The 12821-nt window shown below is 38.2% G+C and overlaps 1 long non-coding RNA gene across 1 annotated transcript; it reads left to right on the forward strand.

The window, feature by feature from the left end:
- The first annotated feature begins 8758 nt into the window (after nt 1–8758).
- Nucleotides 8759–11922, forward strand: LOC148101235 (uncharacterized). The gene is made up of 4 exons (XR_015719609.1): nt 8759–9072; nt 9261–9397; nt 9484–9706; nt 9797–11922. It is a non-coding gene; the product is annotated as an uncharacterized LOC148101235 (long non-coding RNA).
- The last annotated feature ends 899 nt before the right edge of the window (nt 11923–12821 follow it).

Raw genomic sequence — 12821 nt, forward strand, 5'->3', positions numbered from 1 at the left:
TTGTTGAGATTTATTCTGCATATTACATTACAGAAGTATAGACCTATTTGTTATCCAGTCTGGTTAAGGAAAAGAAAAGAAGTAATAATATACAGTTTTTTGAAAAGCTACAATAAAACAGACCAAAGTGTTTTCAAAGAACTTTAAATAACTTTTATATTGAGTTTGTATTTAAGTCAGCCTTTTACATCAATTCTGATAAATCCGATTTAATAGTCATTAAAGTCATTAGTTTTTCAGTGTTTACAGGTTGAGTTTTGTTTACATATAAGGTCCAGTTTGTACTTCAACAAAATGCCAAGAAAAGGTCAAAGGTCGCAGTCCCAGAAGCTTAGATGGCAAAAGCAGAAAGAACAGGTAAATGTTTCTCAGACCGGTGAGGAGGTAAATGTGTCTGTTACAAGTATTCCCAGTCCAGAAGTGCAGAGCAGCGTTCAGACAGCCGCAGTGTCTTATGCAGATGTGGTAAAGAGAGGCGTTCGCTCAGTATCTGTGCCAAACGCTAAAGTACAGCAGGTAATCCAGACTGAACCCCAGGTAACTCTGCAAACGCAGCATGATGGAGAAGCTCCAGGACCGTCTCATGTACAGGTTACAAACAGTGAAACTCGTCCACGAGTGAGTAGCATCTGTGCATCCCGAAGCCAGGCCTCTGCTAAGTATGGAAAGTACCGGAATCAGCAATGCATGGCTAACAGTTTGGTTTTCCTGTCATTCTTACACGAGGATGAATTCATTACCAGAGCAGATCTTAACCGTGTGTTGGACAAAGGCCATGCCGTGTATTCAGATGCCAGACTGAGGTTTGTGAACAGCGTGTTTCTAGCCTGTGATGAGCTTCCCACAGTGGTCACCAGCCGCAGACACGAGTATCAAGTGGATATGTCTCAGTTTGCTCGTTATGGCACATTTGACGGTACAGATCATCTTCCGAGCCTTGAACAGGGACTACAGTGTTTGGCTTCAGAGTTTCGCTACGCTTTGCTAGTCATGGGAGGAACAGTCATCACAGTTTGCAGGCTGACTTCTGGTGAATACGCATACTTTGACCCTCACCCACGTAAGTCTACAGGAATGCCATTGTCGCTAGGTGTAAGTAGTGGAACTGCAGTTATGTTAAAATTCACACGTCTTAACGACATGATTGACAGGATCAAACGTTTGTACCGAATGTTTAGCATCGCACCAACCTGCACTTATGAGCTACAGCCTGTTGAGTTCCACAGTGAAAACGTTGCTGACCAAAGAAATGTTGATGAAAACAGACAAACAGCTACAACTGTTCCAGCACCAGCTTTAAATGAACCTGAATTTGAAACCCCAAAATCCACTGAGCAGACACAGAAAACTGTGACCGACACTTTAGCTACTGAAGTGATGTCATCCAGAGTGGATTATTCAAATGAGCCAGCTGCTGAGCTGAACAATCATCCTTCTGATTATTTAGAAATAGAAACCTCTGCATCTTCTGTAAGAGACACTCAGGTAACAAAAGATTCTGTTCCTCAGAATGATTTAAACACTGCCTCCTGTTTAACTAAGACAACAGAGGAACTCTCACATAAACTGTTGAAGCGTACTAAACAGCAAAGGAGAAAGATTAGGAGACGACTATTGGTCCAAGAAAAACTACCACAGAGAAAGGAAAATGATAAAAAGAAAGAAAGACAGATGTACACTTTTGACGAAAGCTTTAAGGCAAAGAAAAAAGATTCTAGTAGAAAGTCTCAGGATTCTGATCACAGTAAGAAAAAGAGTGTGTACAAAAATAATCTGTATAAACTCAATGCTACATACAGAGAGAAACAGAGAGAACATTTTAGAAAAATCTATAGAGATAGTGCTAAAATTAGAGAGAGAAAAAGAGAACGTGTCATAAGGATGTATAAAGAAGATTCTTCATTCAGAGAAAAGCAGAAGGAACGTATAACAAGAACATATAGAGAATCTCCCATTTTCCGAGAAAGGCAGAAGGAACGTATAACAAGAACATATAGAGAATCTCCCGTGTTCCGAGAAAAGCAGAAGGAACGTATGAGAAAAACATATAAAGAATCTTATAGACAATCTCCTATGTTCAAAGAACAGCAGAAGGAACGTATAAGAAGAAATTACAGAACTTGTGCTGGATTCAGAGAGAAACATAAAGCTTACATGAGGTCATATGTTTCTAACCTATATAAAGAAAGTGTAGAATTTAGACAGAAAAAACAACGTTACATCACTAAACGTTATGGAGAAGAGAGACAATTTCAGCAGCAACACAAGGACAATATGAGAGAACGAATGAGAGTAAAATATTGGAACAGTTTTTCTTTTAGACAGATGCATAATATCAGATGTGCAATGAACATAAAAAGAAAATATCGCCAGATGCATCAACAAGCTGAAAGTTTACAGTATCATCCAGATAACAGTATAATGAATGAGGCCATATCTCGTTTCAGATCAAACATTAAGTCAGCACCATCTTATGTTTGTACTGTTTGTCTAAAAGCTTCTTTTCCTAATCAGGTGAAAATCTGCAAAAGAGAAAATTACTCAAAACACCAAACTGTAGCTCAACAGTGTCTAACTGGTAAATTTGTTCATGTGTGTGATGAAGCATGTAATGATCACTGCAGCTTTCCTGTTGAGAGAAAAAAGGAGTATATCTGTCACACGTGTCACAGTTCCCTCAAAAGTGGACGCATGCCAAGGCTTGCTGCTGTCAATGGTTTAGAACTGCAGGATATTCCAGCTGAACTGTGTGATCTCAACATTCTGGAGAGACATCTGATTGCCAAATGCATACCTTTTGCTAAGATTATTCCACTTCCAAAGGGCAGACAAAGACTCATACGTGGTAATGTGGTGTGTGTACCATCTGAGGTCCAACAAACAGTTGACTGTTTACCAAGGCTCAGAAGCCAATCACAGATAATGAGGATCAAGCTGAAAAGACGACTGTGCTACAAAGGCCATCAGCTGTTCCAGACTGTCACCTGGTCTAAACTCATTGAAGCTCTGCGTAAACTCAAACAGATTCACCCACAGTACACAGATGTTGTTATCAGAGATGATGCATTGCTTTGTGATCCAACGTTACCTGATGATGACAGCAGTGATGAAGCCAGCATGGGAAGCGATGATTATGATGAAGCAGATTTAATGGAAATTGACAACTATGAAAAAGATGCCCTTTTGTGCGAAAGTGAGTCTGAAAGTGACCAAGATATTAATATGCAATCCTGTGATGAACAACCAGAGGAACAAAATCCAGAGGAACCAGAAAGTGATTTGAACAATGGAGGTTTTGCTCTAGAAAGTTGTCTGCAGCCTGTAGACATTTCAGAAGAGATTCTCTGTTTCACTGATAACACATATTGTGTGGCTCCTGCAGAAAGAAACAATCCCGTTAGCTTCTTCAGAACTCCTCATTTGGAAGCCATGGCATTTCCTGTGCAGTTTCCTACTGGTCAGAATACACTGGATGAAAAGAGACTTCTTAAACTCACACCAAGTGCTTACTTCAAGTCAAGGCTTTTCAACATTGACGCAAGATTTGCTAAAGACACAAATTACCTGTTTTTCTCACAGTTTGTCACTGAAATACACTTGGCTAATTCCAGCATGACAATACAGCTAAGGAAAGGTAAAACTATGACCAAAGATGGACGCAAAATCACATCAGGAATGTTACAAAGTAAGACAGAAGTAGAGAAGCTGGTAAGAAATAAAGATGCAATCAGATTTATGCAGCCACTCAGAGGAACTCCAGCTTACTGGCAGAAAACTACCAAAGATTTATTCAGTATGGTTCGTCAAATAGGAACACCTCAGTTCTTTGTCACTTTCTCTGCTGCTGAGATGCGATGGCCTGAAGTGATTCAAGCAATAAAGAGACAGCAAGGTGAAGAGGTTGATTTTGAAGCCCTGGACTGGTCAGAAAAGTGTGAAATCCTAAGATCAAATCCAGTAACCACCATGCGAATGTTTGATAAGCGTGTTGAGGCTTTGTTCAGAGATTTGCTTTTTTCTCCTGCACAGCCCCTTGGTGAAATCATTGATTACTTTTACAGAGTTGAGTTCCAGCACAGAGGTAGTCCGCATATACACATGTTGCTGTGGATTCGAGAAAAGGTAGAAGTAGATGTGGATGACGACCAAACTGTCTGTGACTTTGTGGACAGATACATCTCAGCTCAACTCCCTGATCCAGAAAAACAACCTGAACTGCACAAAAAGGTCACTGAACTACAAAAGCACAGCAAAAACCACACAAAAACATGCTTTAAGAGTGTGAACTCTGGTTGTAGATTTGGGTTTCCAAAACCACCAGCCACAAGAACAATGATTGTGAGACAGGATGAGGATTCAGACACTGAAGCTGCAAAAGCCAAACTCAGACCTTTGATGAACCTGCTGAAGGAACCTGAAGCTGCTTCCCTCACCATAGAGCAGATTCTGTCACGATGCAACTTGACAATGAATGAGTATGAACAATGCCTCCAAGACATAAACAAGAAAACAGCGCTGATTCTGAAACGTGACCCAAAGGACTGTTGGATCAACAATTACAACCCACACCTGCTTGAAGCCTGGAACGCAAATTTAGATGTCTCATTCATTTTGAATGCCTATTCATGTATAGAATACCTCTGTAAATATATAACGAAGAAAGAATCTGGCCTCTCTGAATACCTGAAGACAGTTATTGATAACTCTGCAAAGAACACGGTCAATGAATGCGATGAAATGAGAGCTGTGATGCAGGCTTACTCAAAAAAGAGAGAAATCAGCGCACAGGAGTGTGTGACTCGAGTCTGTGGCCTAAAAATGAAAAAATGTTCCCGCAGTGTTGTATTTGTACCAACAGATGATAACCCAGTAAAAATGAGTCGCCCCATGAGCTATCTGGAAACCACAACACATGACAGTTGTAATATTTGGATGACAAGTTTGAGTGATAAATACAAATGCAGACCTGAGACACCAGAATATGAGGAAATGTCGCTGGCTGATTTTGCTGCGCTGTGCAGGTTGGTGAGTGGCCCAAATGAAGGAAAAGATGTGCTTCCTCTTCTAAACCAGCTTGGATTTGTACAAAGGCGAAAGAATGATAAACCAGCTATAATCAGGTATTACCACTGTTCACAGGAAAAAGATCCTGAGCAATTTTATGGACGACTGTTGAGACTTTACCTTCCACACAGATCAGAGCAGGAACTGAAACCACAAGGGTTCCAAACCTATCAGTCCTTCTACAACTCAGGTTGTGTACGACTTCCATGTTCAGACCACAGTGAGTCTGTGAAAAGGATTGTAAAGAGAAATAAAGACAAGTATGAGAAGAACTCTGAGGATATTGAGAGTGCACTGGAAGAATTTGAACAAAATAGAGATGTTGTGATTGATGAATGGTGTAATCTGGCTCCTGAATCTGAAGTTGTGAGGCTGCAATGTGATGAGAATCTTCCTGAGAGACATTCTGATGATGAGAACGAACAGGAGAATGTCCCTGACTACAGTCGTCAGTCTGATGCTGTAACAGAGATCAGAGCCGTCAGAGAACAACCTGCAGTAGATCCAGCTGTGGTACGCGTCATGTATCAGAATCTGAACCAGAAGCAGGCCTGCGTGTTCTATGCTATAAGAGACTGGTGTATTCAGCGAGTTTGTGGTTTGAACCCAGATCCATTTTTCTTCTATATCAACGGTGGTGCACGAACTGGAAAGTCACATCTGATTAAATGTATTCACTCTGAAGCATCAAAGATCCTGAGCAGACTGCCTGCTAATGCAGAAGAAGCTGACATATCAAATCCAACTGTTTTACTGACGTCATTTACCGGTACAGCAGCTTTTTCTATCAATGGCTCTACATTACATTCTCTACTGAAACTACCCAGGAGTCTGAAACCACCCATTCAAGGACTTGGTAACCAACTGGATGAAGTCAGATCTGAGCTGATGAATGCTGAAATTATTGTTATTGATGAGATTTCAATGGTTTCAAAACCCCTTTTTGCTTATGTGGATGCAAGACTGAAACAAATCAAAGGCACTCAGAGACCTTTTGGTGGAATGTCAGTTTTAGCTGTTGGAGATTTTTACCAGCTGCCACCAGTGCGACAGTCTAAACCTCTGTGTGTTTACGATCCAGAACAGATTGACCTATGGCAGGAACATTTTCAGATGATCACTCTAACCGAGATCATGCGTCAGAAAGATGATGTGGCCTTTGCAGAGATGTTGAACAGGATTAGAGTCAAAGAAAAGACAGATGAGCTTTCTCAGTGCGACAAAGATTTGTTGTCACAGGCCGTGACTGCACCAGAAGAATGTCCAACTGAGGTCTTACACATCTATGCCACCAACAAGAATGTGGAATCCCATAACACAGATACCCTGAAGAAGCTTCATTCAAACATCATAATCATCACTGCAGACGATTTCCAGAAGGATAAACGTACAGGCAGAATGGCACGAAGAGACAAACCATTTACAGGTGGGCGAAATGATTTACCCGACACTCTGAACGTTGCTGAAGGAGCTCGAGTGATGCTGACCAGAAACTTGGACACACTAAACGGTTTGGTCAACGGTGCTTTTGGTATACTGGTAAAGGTGGTGAGATCTGAAAATGATGGACACATAATTAAACTGGGCCTCAGAATGGACAACCGGCAGCCTATGAGACACAACCGCAGTTCTAATGCAGCATCTGATGATCTGGTTTACATTGAGAGAGCAGAGGAGAGTCTGAAGTTTAAAGGAGCGGTACGCAGACAGTTTCCTGTAAAGCTAGCATTCGCCTGCACAATTCACAAAACCCAGGGTCTTACAACACAGACAGCTGTAGTTTCAATGAAGAACATTTTTGAACCAGGTATGGCTTATGTTGCTCTCAGCAGGGTGACGTCTCTCAGTGGACTCTATTTACAGGACTTGGATGAGAAAAAGATTTACGCCAATCCCGAGGTAACTGCAGCGCTCCAAACCATGAGACAAGCCAGCGTTGAGGAAATGATGCCTCTTCTTCAGGTCAGAGAAACAGCCAGCAGACCTGACACTCTTACACTGATCCATCACAATACGGAGGGTTTGCCATCTCACATCAGTGACATAAAGAGTCATCATGAAATGTGTTTAGCAGATGTTTTGTGTCTCACAGAGTCTCACCTCCAAGGCTCCTTTGTTGCAGATAGTCTTCATTTGGACGGCTACACCATGTTCAAACGCAACAGACATGTGTCCTACACAAACCTTCCTCACATGGCCAGCAGAAGTGGTGGTGGAGTTGTTGTGTATTTGAGGAATCATTTTCAGGTTCAGGTAAAACAGTATCTGCATAATGTCACTGATCTTGAGTTTTTAGTGTTGAAGGTTCAGGCTCCATTCCCTGCGCTCATTGCGGTTGTGTACAGACCCCCTGACTACAGTTTGACACCGTTCATGCAAAACCTGGTAAGTCTTTTAGATTCACTTGAAATAATGGACTGTCACCCAATAATTGTGTGTGGAGATTTTAATGAGAACCAGTTACAGAGTGGAAGAAAACAGATTCTGGAGCAGTTTCAGTCGAGAGGGTATTCACAGCTGATCACTTCTGCCACTACAGACAAGAACACCCTGCTTGACCTGATTTTTCTTTCTCAGCCACAGAAAAGCCTCCATTCAGGTGTTCTGAGAACATATTACAGTTACCACAACCCTGTGTTTTGTGTCCTGTCCTCGAGCCAATCATGAAGTCATGTGGTGAGTTTTGAAACAATTACAGATCATGTTTGTTACAGAGTTTACTGATTATAGAGCATGAAAAAGATTTTTCATTGAAATATCACATTTCATCATATTGTCTTCCCTACTCTGTCTGTAAGAAGACCCTTTCTTATTGCAATGTTATTAATCATTTCACCAAATCATGGCTGTACTTCATGCAGAGCCGGGAGATCTGCTTTCTGTTATCATGCACCTCAGATCTGAAATATGCTGCAAAAAGTATTAAACGGACATAATTTATTTTTTATTCTCATGTTTTAAATGACTAAATCTACTAATGCATTTTTTCATGGATTTTAATTGTCATCTCCTTTTTTGATACTTTTTTTACTCTGACGTATGTATCTCAACAAATGAGATCTTCCCCTCCAAGGGCTTTCAAATATGAAATAGTAAATAAATAAATCCCAGATAAATGCAGGTATTTATTATGGGTCACATGAATAAATACAGACAATTATATTTTCTTGATTATAGTAGATTTTGTAGAATCAAATGTTTTTGGGATGAATGAGGTTTTGCTTATCATGTTTTACAGGTAAAAAAATTTAAAAGTTTTAAACTATCTTTAGGCTACCAGAGATGTCTATAATGATACATTATGTAGAGAAAAAACATTAGTACAGCTTACAGAATATGTATAAAAACTGATTTAGAAGTACATGGAAAGTTTCTGCATCCATTTTCTGACTTGACCTTTATCCGGGTGGGTTTGGGTTTGGGTGGATAAAGGCCAGGTCAGAATTCTCTGAGCAGCTGGAAAAAGCTGCTAATAAATAAAGACATCAGAAAGTGGGGGCTTTAGGTGTAGCCCCCGCTTTCTGATGCACTAATTAGATTTAGTAACTGACACCCCATACCAGCATTACATAGACACTTGGGGGCTGAGATGGGTGGGTGGGGAGGGTGGGTGGTGTTAAAAGCACTTTATGTTTTGTAGATGTATTTTTTTCAGACAGGGCACACACAGTCCTGTTTCCTTTGTGGGAAACCTTCAAACTTCACCATCCTCAGCTGAAACAACAAAATCTTAACACCATCTTCATGAACTGCTGAGCCAAACCTGATCCATCAGTGCTGGACTGCACAGATAACTACATGCCACACAGAGACTGCTGTTTTATGAACTGCCATACCAGTGTGTCTTCAATGGAGAAGATGACACACCCATCACCTGACCTCCTGCCTGATCTGGAGACCATCATCATGCTGCCACACTACACACCTCTGAGACCATCAATGATGACTCATACTGAGGAAACTGTATTTCCTGTCAGAGATGCTCAGTGATCCTCAGAGCAGAGAGAGGTATGATTCTTTATCTTTGATAAAAAAAAAAAAATGTCAGTGTTTTTAATTCAGTTAATTAATTTAAATCCTGTTTATTGCATAAATAATTCCACACTCAAATGATTATGCTTGTTGAAACTTTTTGAGTTTTAATTCACATTATGGATTACAAATCTATGCTTTTTCTACTCTGTCTCTCTGTGCAGGTATTGCTGTCTTCTGAGTTCTTCAGTGTCCCAACTGAGACATTCAAACCTCATTGCAGAGCTCATGTCTTTCCTCACCATCATGTGAGTGTGAGATTGCTCTGGATTCTGGTTATGTGGCCTGCAGCACCTATAAGGTATTTCAACATTGTTCATTGTATAACTTATTTGTAGTTTTTAGGCCTTAACACAAATAAAATGTTCCTTTTTCTGTATTTTTTAGAACAAGCTCGTACAGTGTGCCTGCATTCCAGCTTCTTAGACTCTACACAAGTGGACAGAGTATCAGTGTTTGGCCACTCTTACAGACACCGACTTCTGTCAACTCACTGCTACTGATCAGGCACCTCACTCCAGGAAGACAGAGGGCTGCAAGCCTGTCATCGTTTCCAGTGTGGCTTTGTATTCTTGGGGTAGCATCAGATTTTTCCCGCAAATATTCAAAGGTAACACTTATTTTAAGCTTAGTTATTAAATCAAAAGTCTTCCCTTTTGTTAATTTTATTGTTTTAAAATTTTTTTTTGTTTTCTTTTAGATTTATATGCAGTGATCGGATGTGGTGGAGCTTTGTTAACTGTGTGGAAAACATCTGTTTGTGATGATATTTACAATGAGGCTTTAAGGTGACAGTTTCCATGTAATTTCAATCCTTTTACTAAGCAAAAACATGTTTGCAATTAACATTTTTTTTCAGTTTATTCTTTTGGATTTATGGTTAACATTCCTCTGTGACAGCAAATACTAAACTGGTCCAAGTAACCAGCATATCATTGGTCAAAGGCAAAAAGGACCACATGTCACGCTAGCAATGGATTTTTGACTGTGTTTGTGTCACCAGATTTAACAAACAATATCAGACATATGAAACTGAACTCTGGATTAATGTGCAGATGTTTTTTGTGTTTTTTTTTATTGTTGAATAATTATTTTGTAGGACAAACCCAATCTATTTACCCAAACAATGTAACTTGTTTGGGTAAATAGTGGATTAATATATCTAAGTGTATAAGTATAGCAAGCTGAATTCATACAAACACACAGCTCTAAATCTTGAATTGTAGGATGTACAAAAATAATCATGTGATTATTATGGACATTTAAATAACTATATCTATTGAACCATTACACGTATTCTTTATAGAGATTACACAATCTCAAAATGTGAAAAAAGAAAGTGTTTAAGAGGATAAATAATGTGTGTTTGTATGAATCCTGCCTTAGTATGGGGTGTCAGTAACTACATTAGTATAGAGTAGGTCTAACAGTGGTTTTCCACATCTGCTCCAATATATATAGATAATGGGTCAGGCATATAAAGTCATTTTGAAAAGTTCATAAAGGTCATTTATATGTGTTCCTCTTTATCATTTTATATCAGGTCACACAGCTGACTTGAATTTTGATCAGGGTAGAACCATAACATTCATGCTAATGGTTCTACTGTTTACAGTTACTTTATGATGGATTTCACCCTGGTCACAGCACTATGTGAAAAGCTGTTAGAGGTAAAGTTAACCCAGTTAATACCTCATCATAAGTCACTCTCTAACGCAAAGCAGTGATTATTTTTCAGTGTAATTTATTCCACAACAATGTTCTTTATTTGATCCCTGTTTCTTTAAATATGCACATCGATTGTTCAGCTGTGTGACTCTCCACACCTCAAATATATCACAATGTGGACTTCATTTCGGTACAGATTTATCATCAAATCAGGAAACTGTAAACTAATTGAAAAAATGAAGGTTATGAAAATTTTAATGTGGCATTGGAACATGTTGTTTATCCTTGCCAAATGGTATTTACACAAAACTCCAGCAAATCAGAGGATGTATTTTTGTCCTTCACTTGCTGTTTATATATGTGTATATTTTTGCAGTTAATAGCCTATCATGTGTCTGCGCATCTTAGGGCCATAAACATAAACATGGCAAACAAGGATATGTTCACTATTCCAACAGATGCTTCAATTGTTTGTATAGGTGTTAGATTCATTTGATTTGCATTTTCTATTAATATTATTCTGTTTGTCCCAAATGGGATTTTTATTTCTGTATGCCATTATTGTAATAATTGGAAACAACTGAGTAAATATTTTGTATCATATGTTTCTAAAAATATTTGAACGTTCTACTTTTCTACTACTGGTTTTCTACTTTCTAAACTTTCTGCCACTCTTTGGAATTTCAATAACATTATTTTTGGGTGTTTTTATCTCTGACCGCAGCATCTTGTGCATCTTGTATTACCTAAATGTTGTTTGTGTGGGTTTTGTTTTTGTTTTTTTTGCCATTTTTAGATTTCACCAGCTGTGTAAACTCTGCAATTTTACCTTGGTTTTGTTCCACATCAGTTTATCTGCTGGGTGATTTTCTTCCTTTTCTAATGTTTCTGGTAATTTTTCACAGTTAAACAAGTAACTTTGAGGTTACTTCAGCCTTTTCAGTTTTTATCTGTTGACAGTTTTGCCTAATTATTACATTTCTGCAAAATTATAGCAGTTCTGATAAGTTGTAATATTTCTGCCAAGTTTTTAATTTTCTACTAAATTATAGTATTTCTGCTAGGTTACACTACTTTTGTTTGTTATGTTATGTTATTCTAAATTATTACATTTCTGCTAAGTTTTTAATTTTCTACTAAATTATATTATTTCTGCTAGGTTACACTATTTTTGTTTGTTATGTTATTCTAAAGTATTACATTTCTGCTAAGTTTTTAATTTTCTACTAAATTATATTATTTCTGCTAGGTTACACTACTTTTGTTTGTTATGTTATGTTATGTTAAGTTATGTTATTCTAAATTATTACATTTCTGCTAAGTTGTGGCTTCTGGTAAACTACAACATTTCTGCTGAATTGTTATGTTTATTAGTTATTTCATTTCTGCTAAGTTATTACATTTTTGTTAACTTGATGTTGTCCTGCAAAGTTATTAAAATTTCAACAACTTTTTAAACACTGACTTCAGCTTCTTCAGCTATTTTCAACTATTTTCAGCAGACAGCTTCAGCTATACAGCATCCACACTGCATTTTCGCAGGAAATGCAAATTTTTCTAGTTGTGTGGATGCTTTAAGGCATCCACACTATTGTTTTCCTGTTTCTCTTTATTCTTTATTATTATTATTCTAGTTGCCACTTTTTTTACGTTTTTTGGCACTTAACTACTTCCACAATTTTCAGCCGATTTTCACCATTCAAATTTTAAACTATTCTGCTATTTCTGCTAATGATCGCTATGACTTTTGCTATTTTTTGCTATTATACTTTTTTAAATATTAAGCTTTTTTCCTTTAATTTGTCCCATTGAAATGAATGGAAAACTTCCAAAATTCTGCTAAAACTTGCTTGTTTTTGAAACTTAACTACTTCCTCATACTTTCACCTAGAACAACCATTCAAACTTTAGAATGTTCACAAATTATTGCGCTATTCATGTATGATTCAGCTTTTTCATATCTGTTACCATTTTCATCTTATCCCTCTTCAAGTTTTGAGTTTCATCTTTGTGATTTTTCACAAAATACATGGGTTGTTATGGTTGCTATGCAGTTG

The sequence above is a fragment of the Neolamprologus brichardi genome, chromosome 9 (assembly GCF_056152115.1).
Source record: "Neolamprologus brichardi isolate AB-2024 chromosome 9, ASM5615211v1, whole genome shotgun sequence".
In the NCBI taxonomy this organism is placed as follows: Eukaryota; Metazoa; Chordata; class Actinopteri; order Cichliformes; family Cichlidae; genus Neolamprologus; species Neolamprologus brichardi.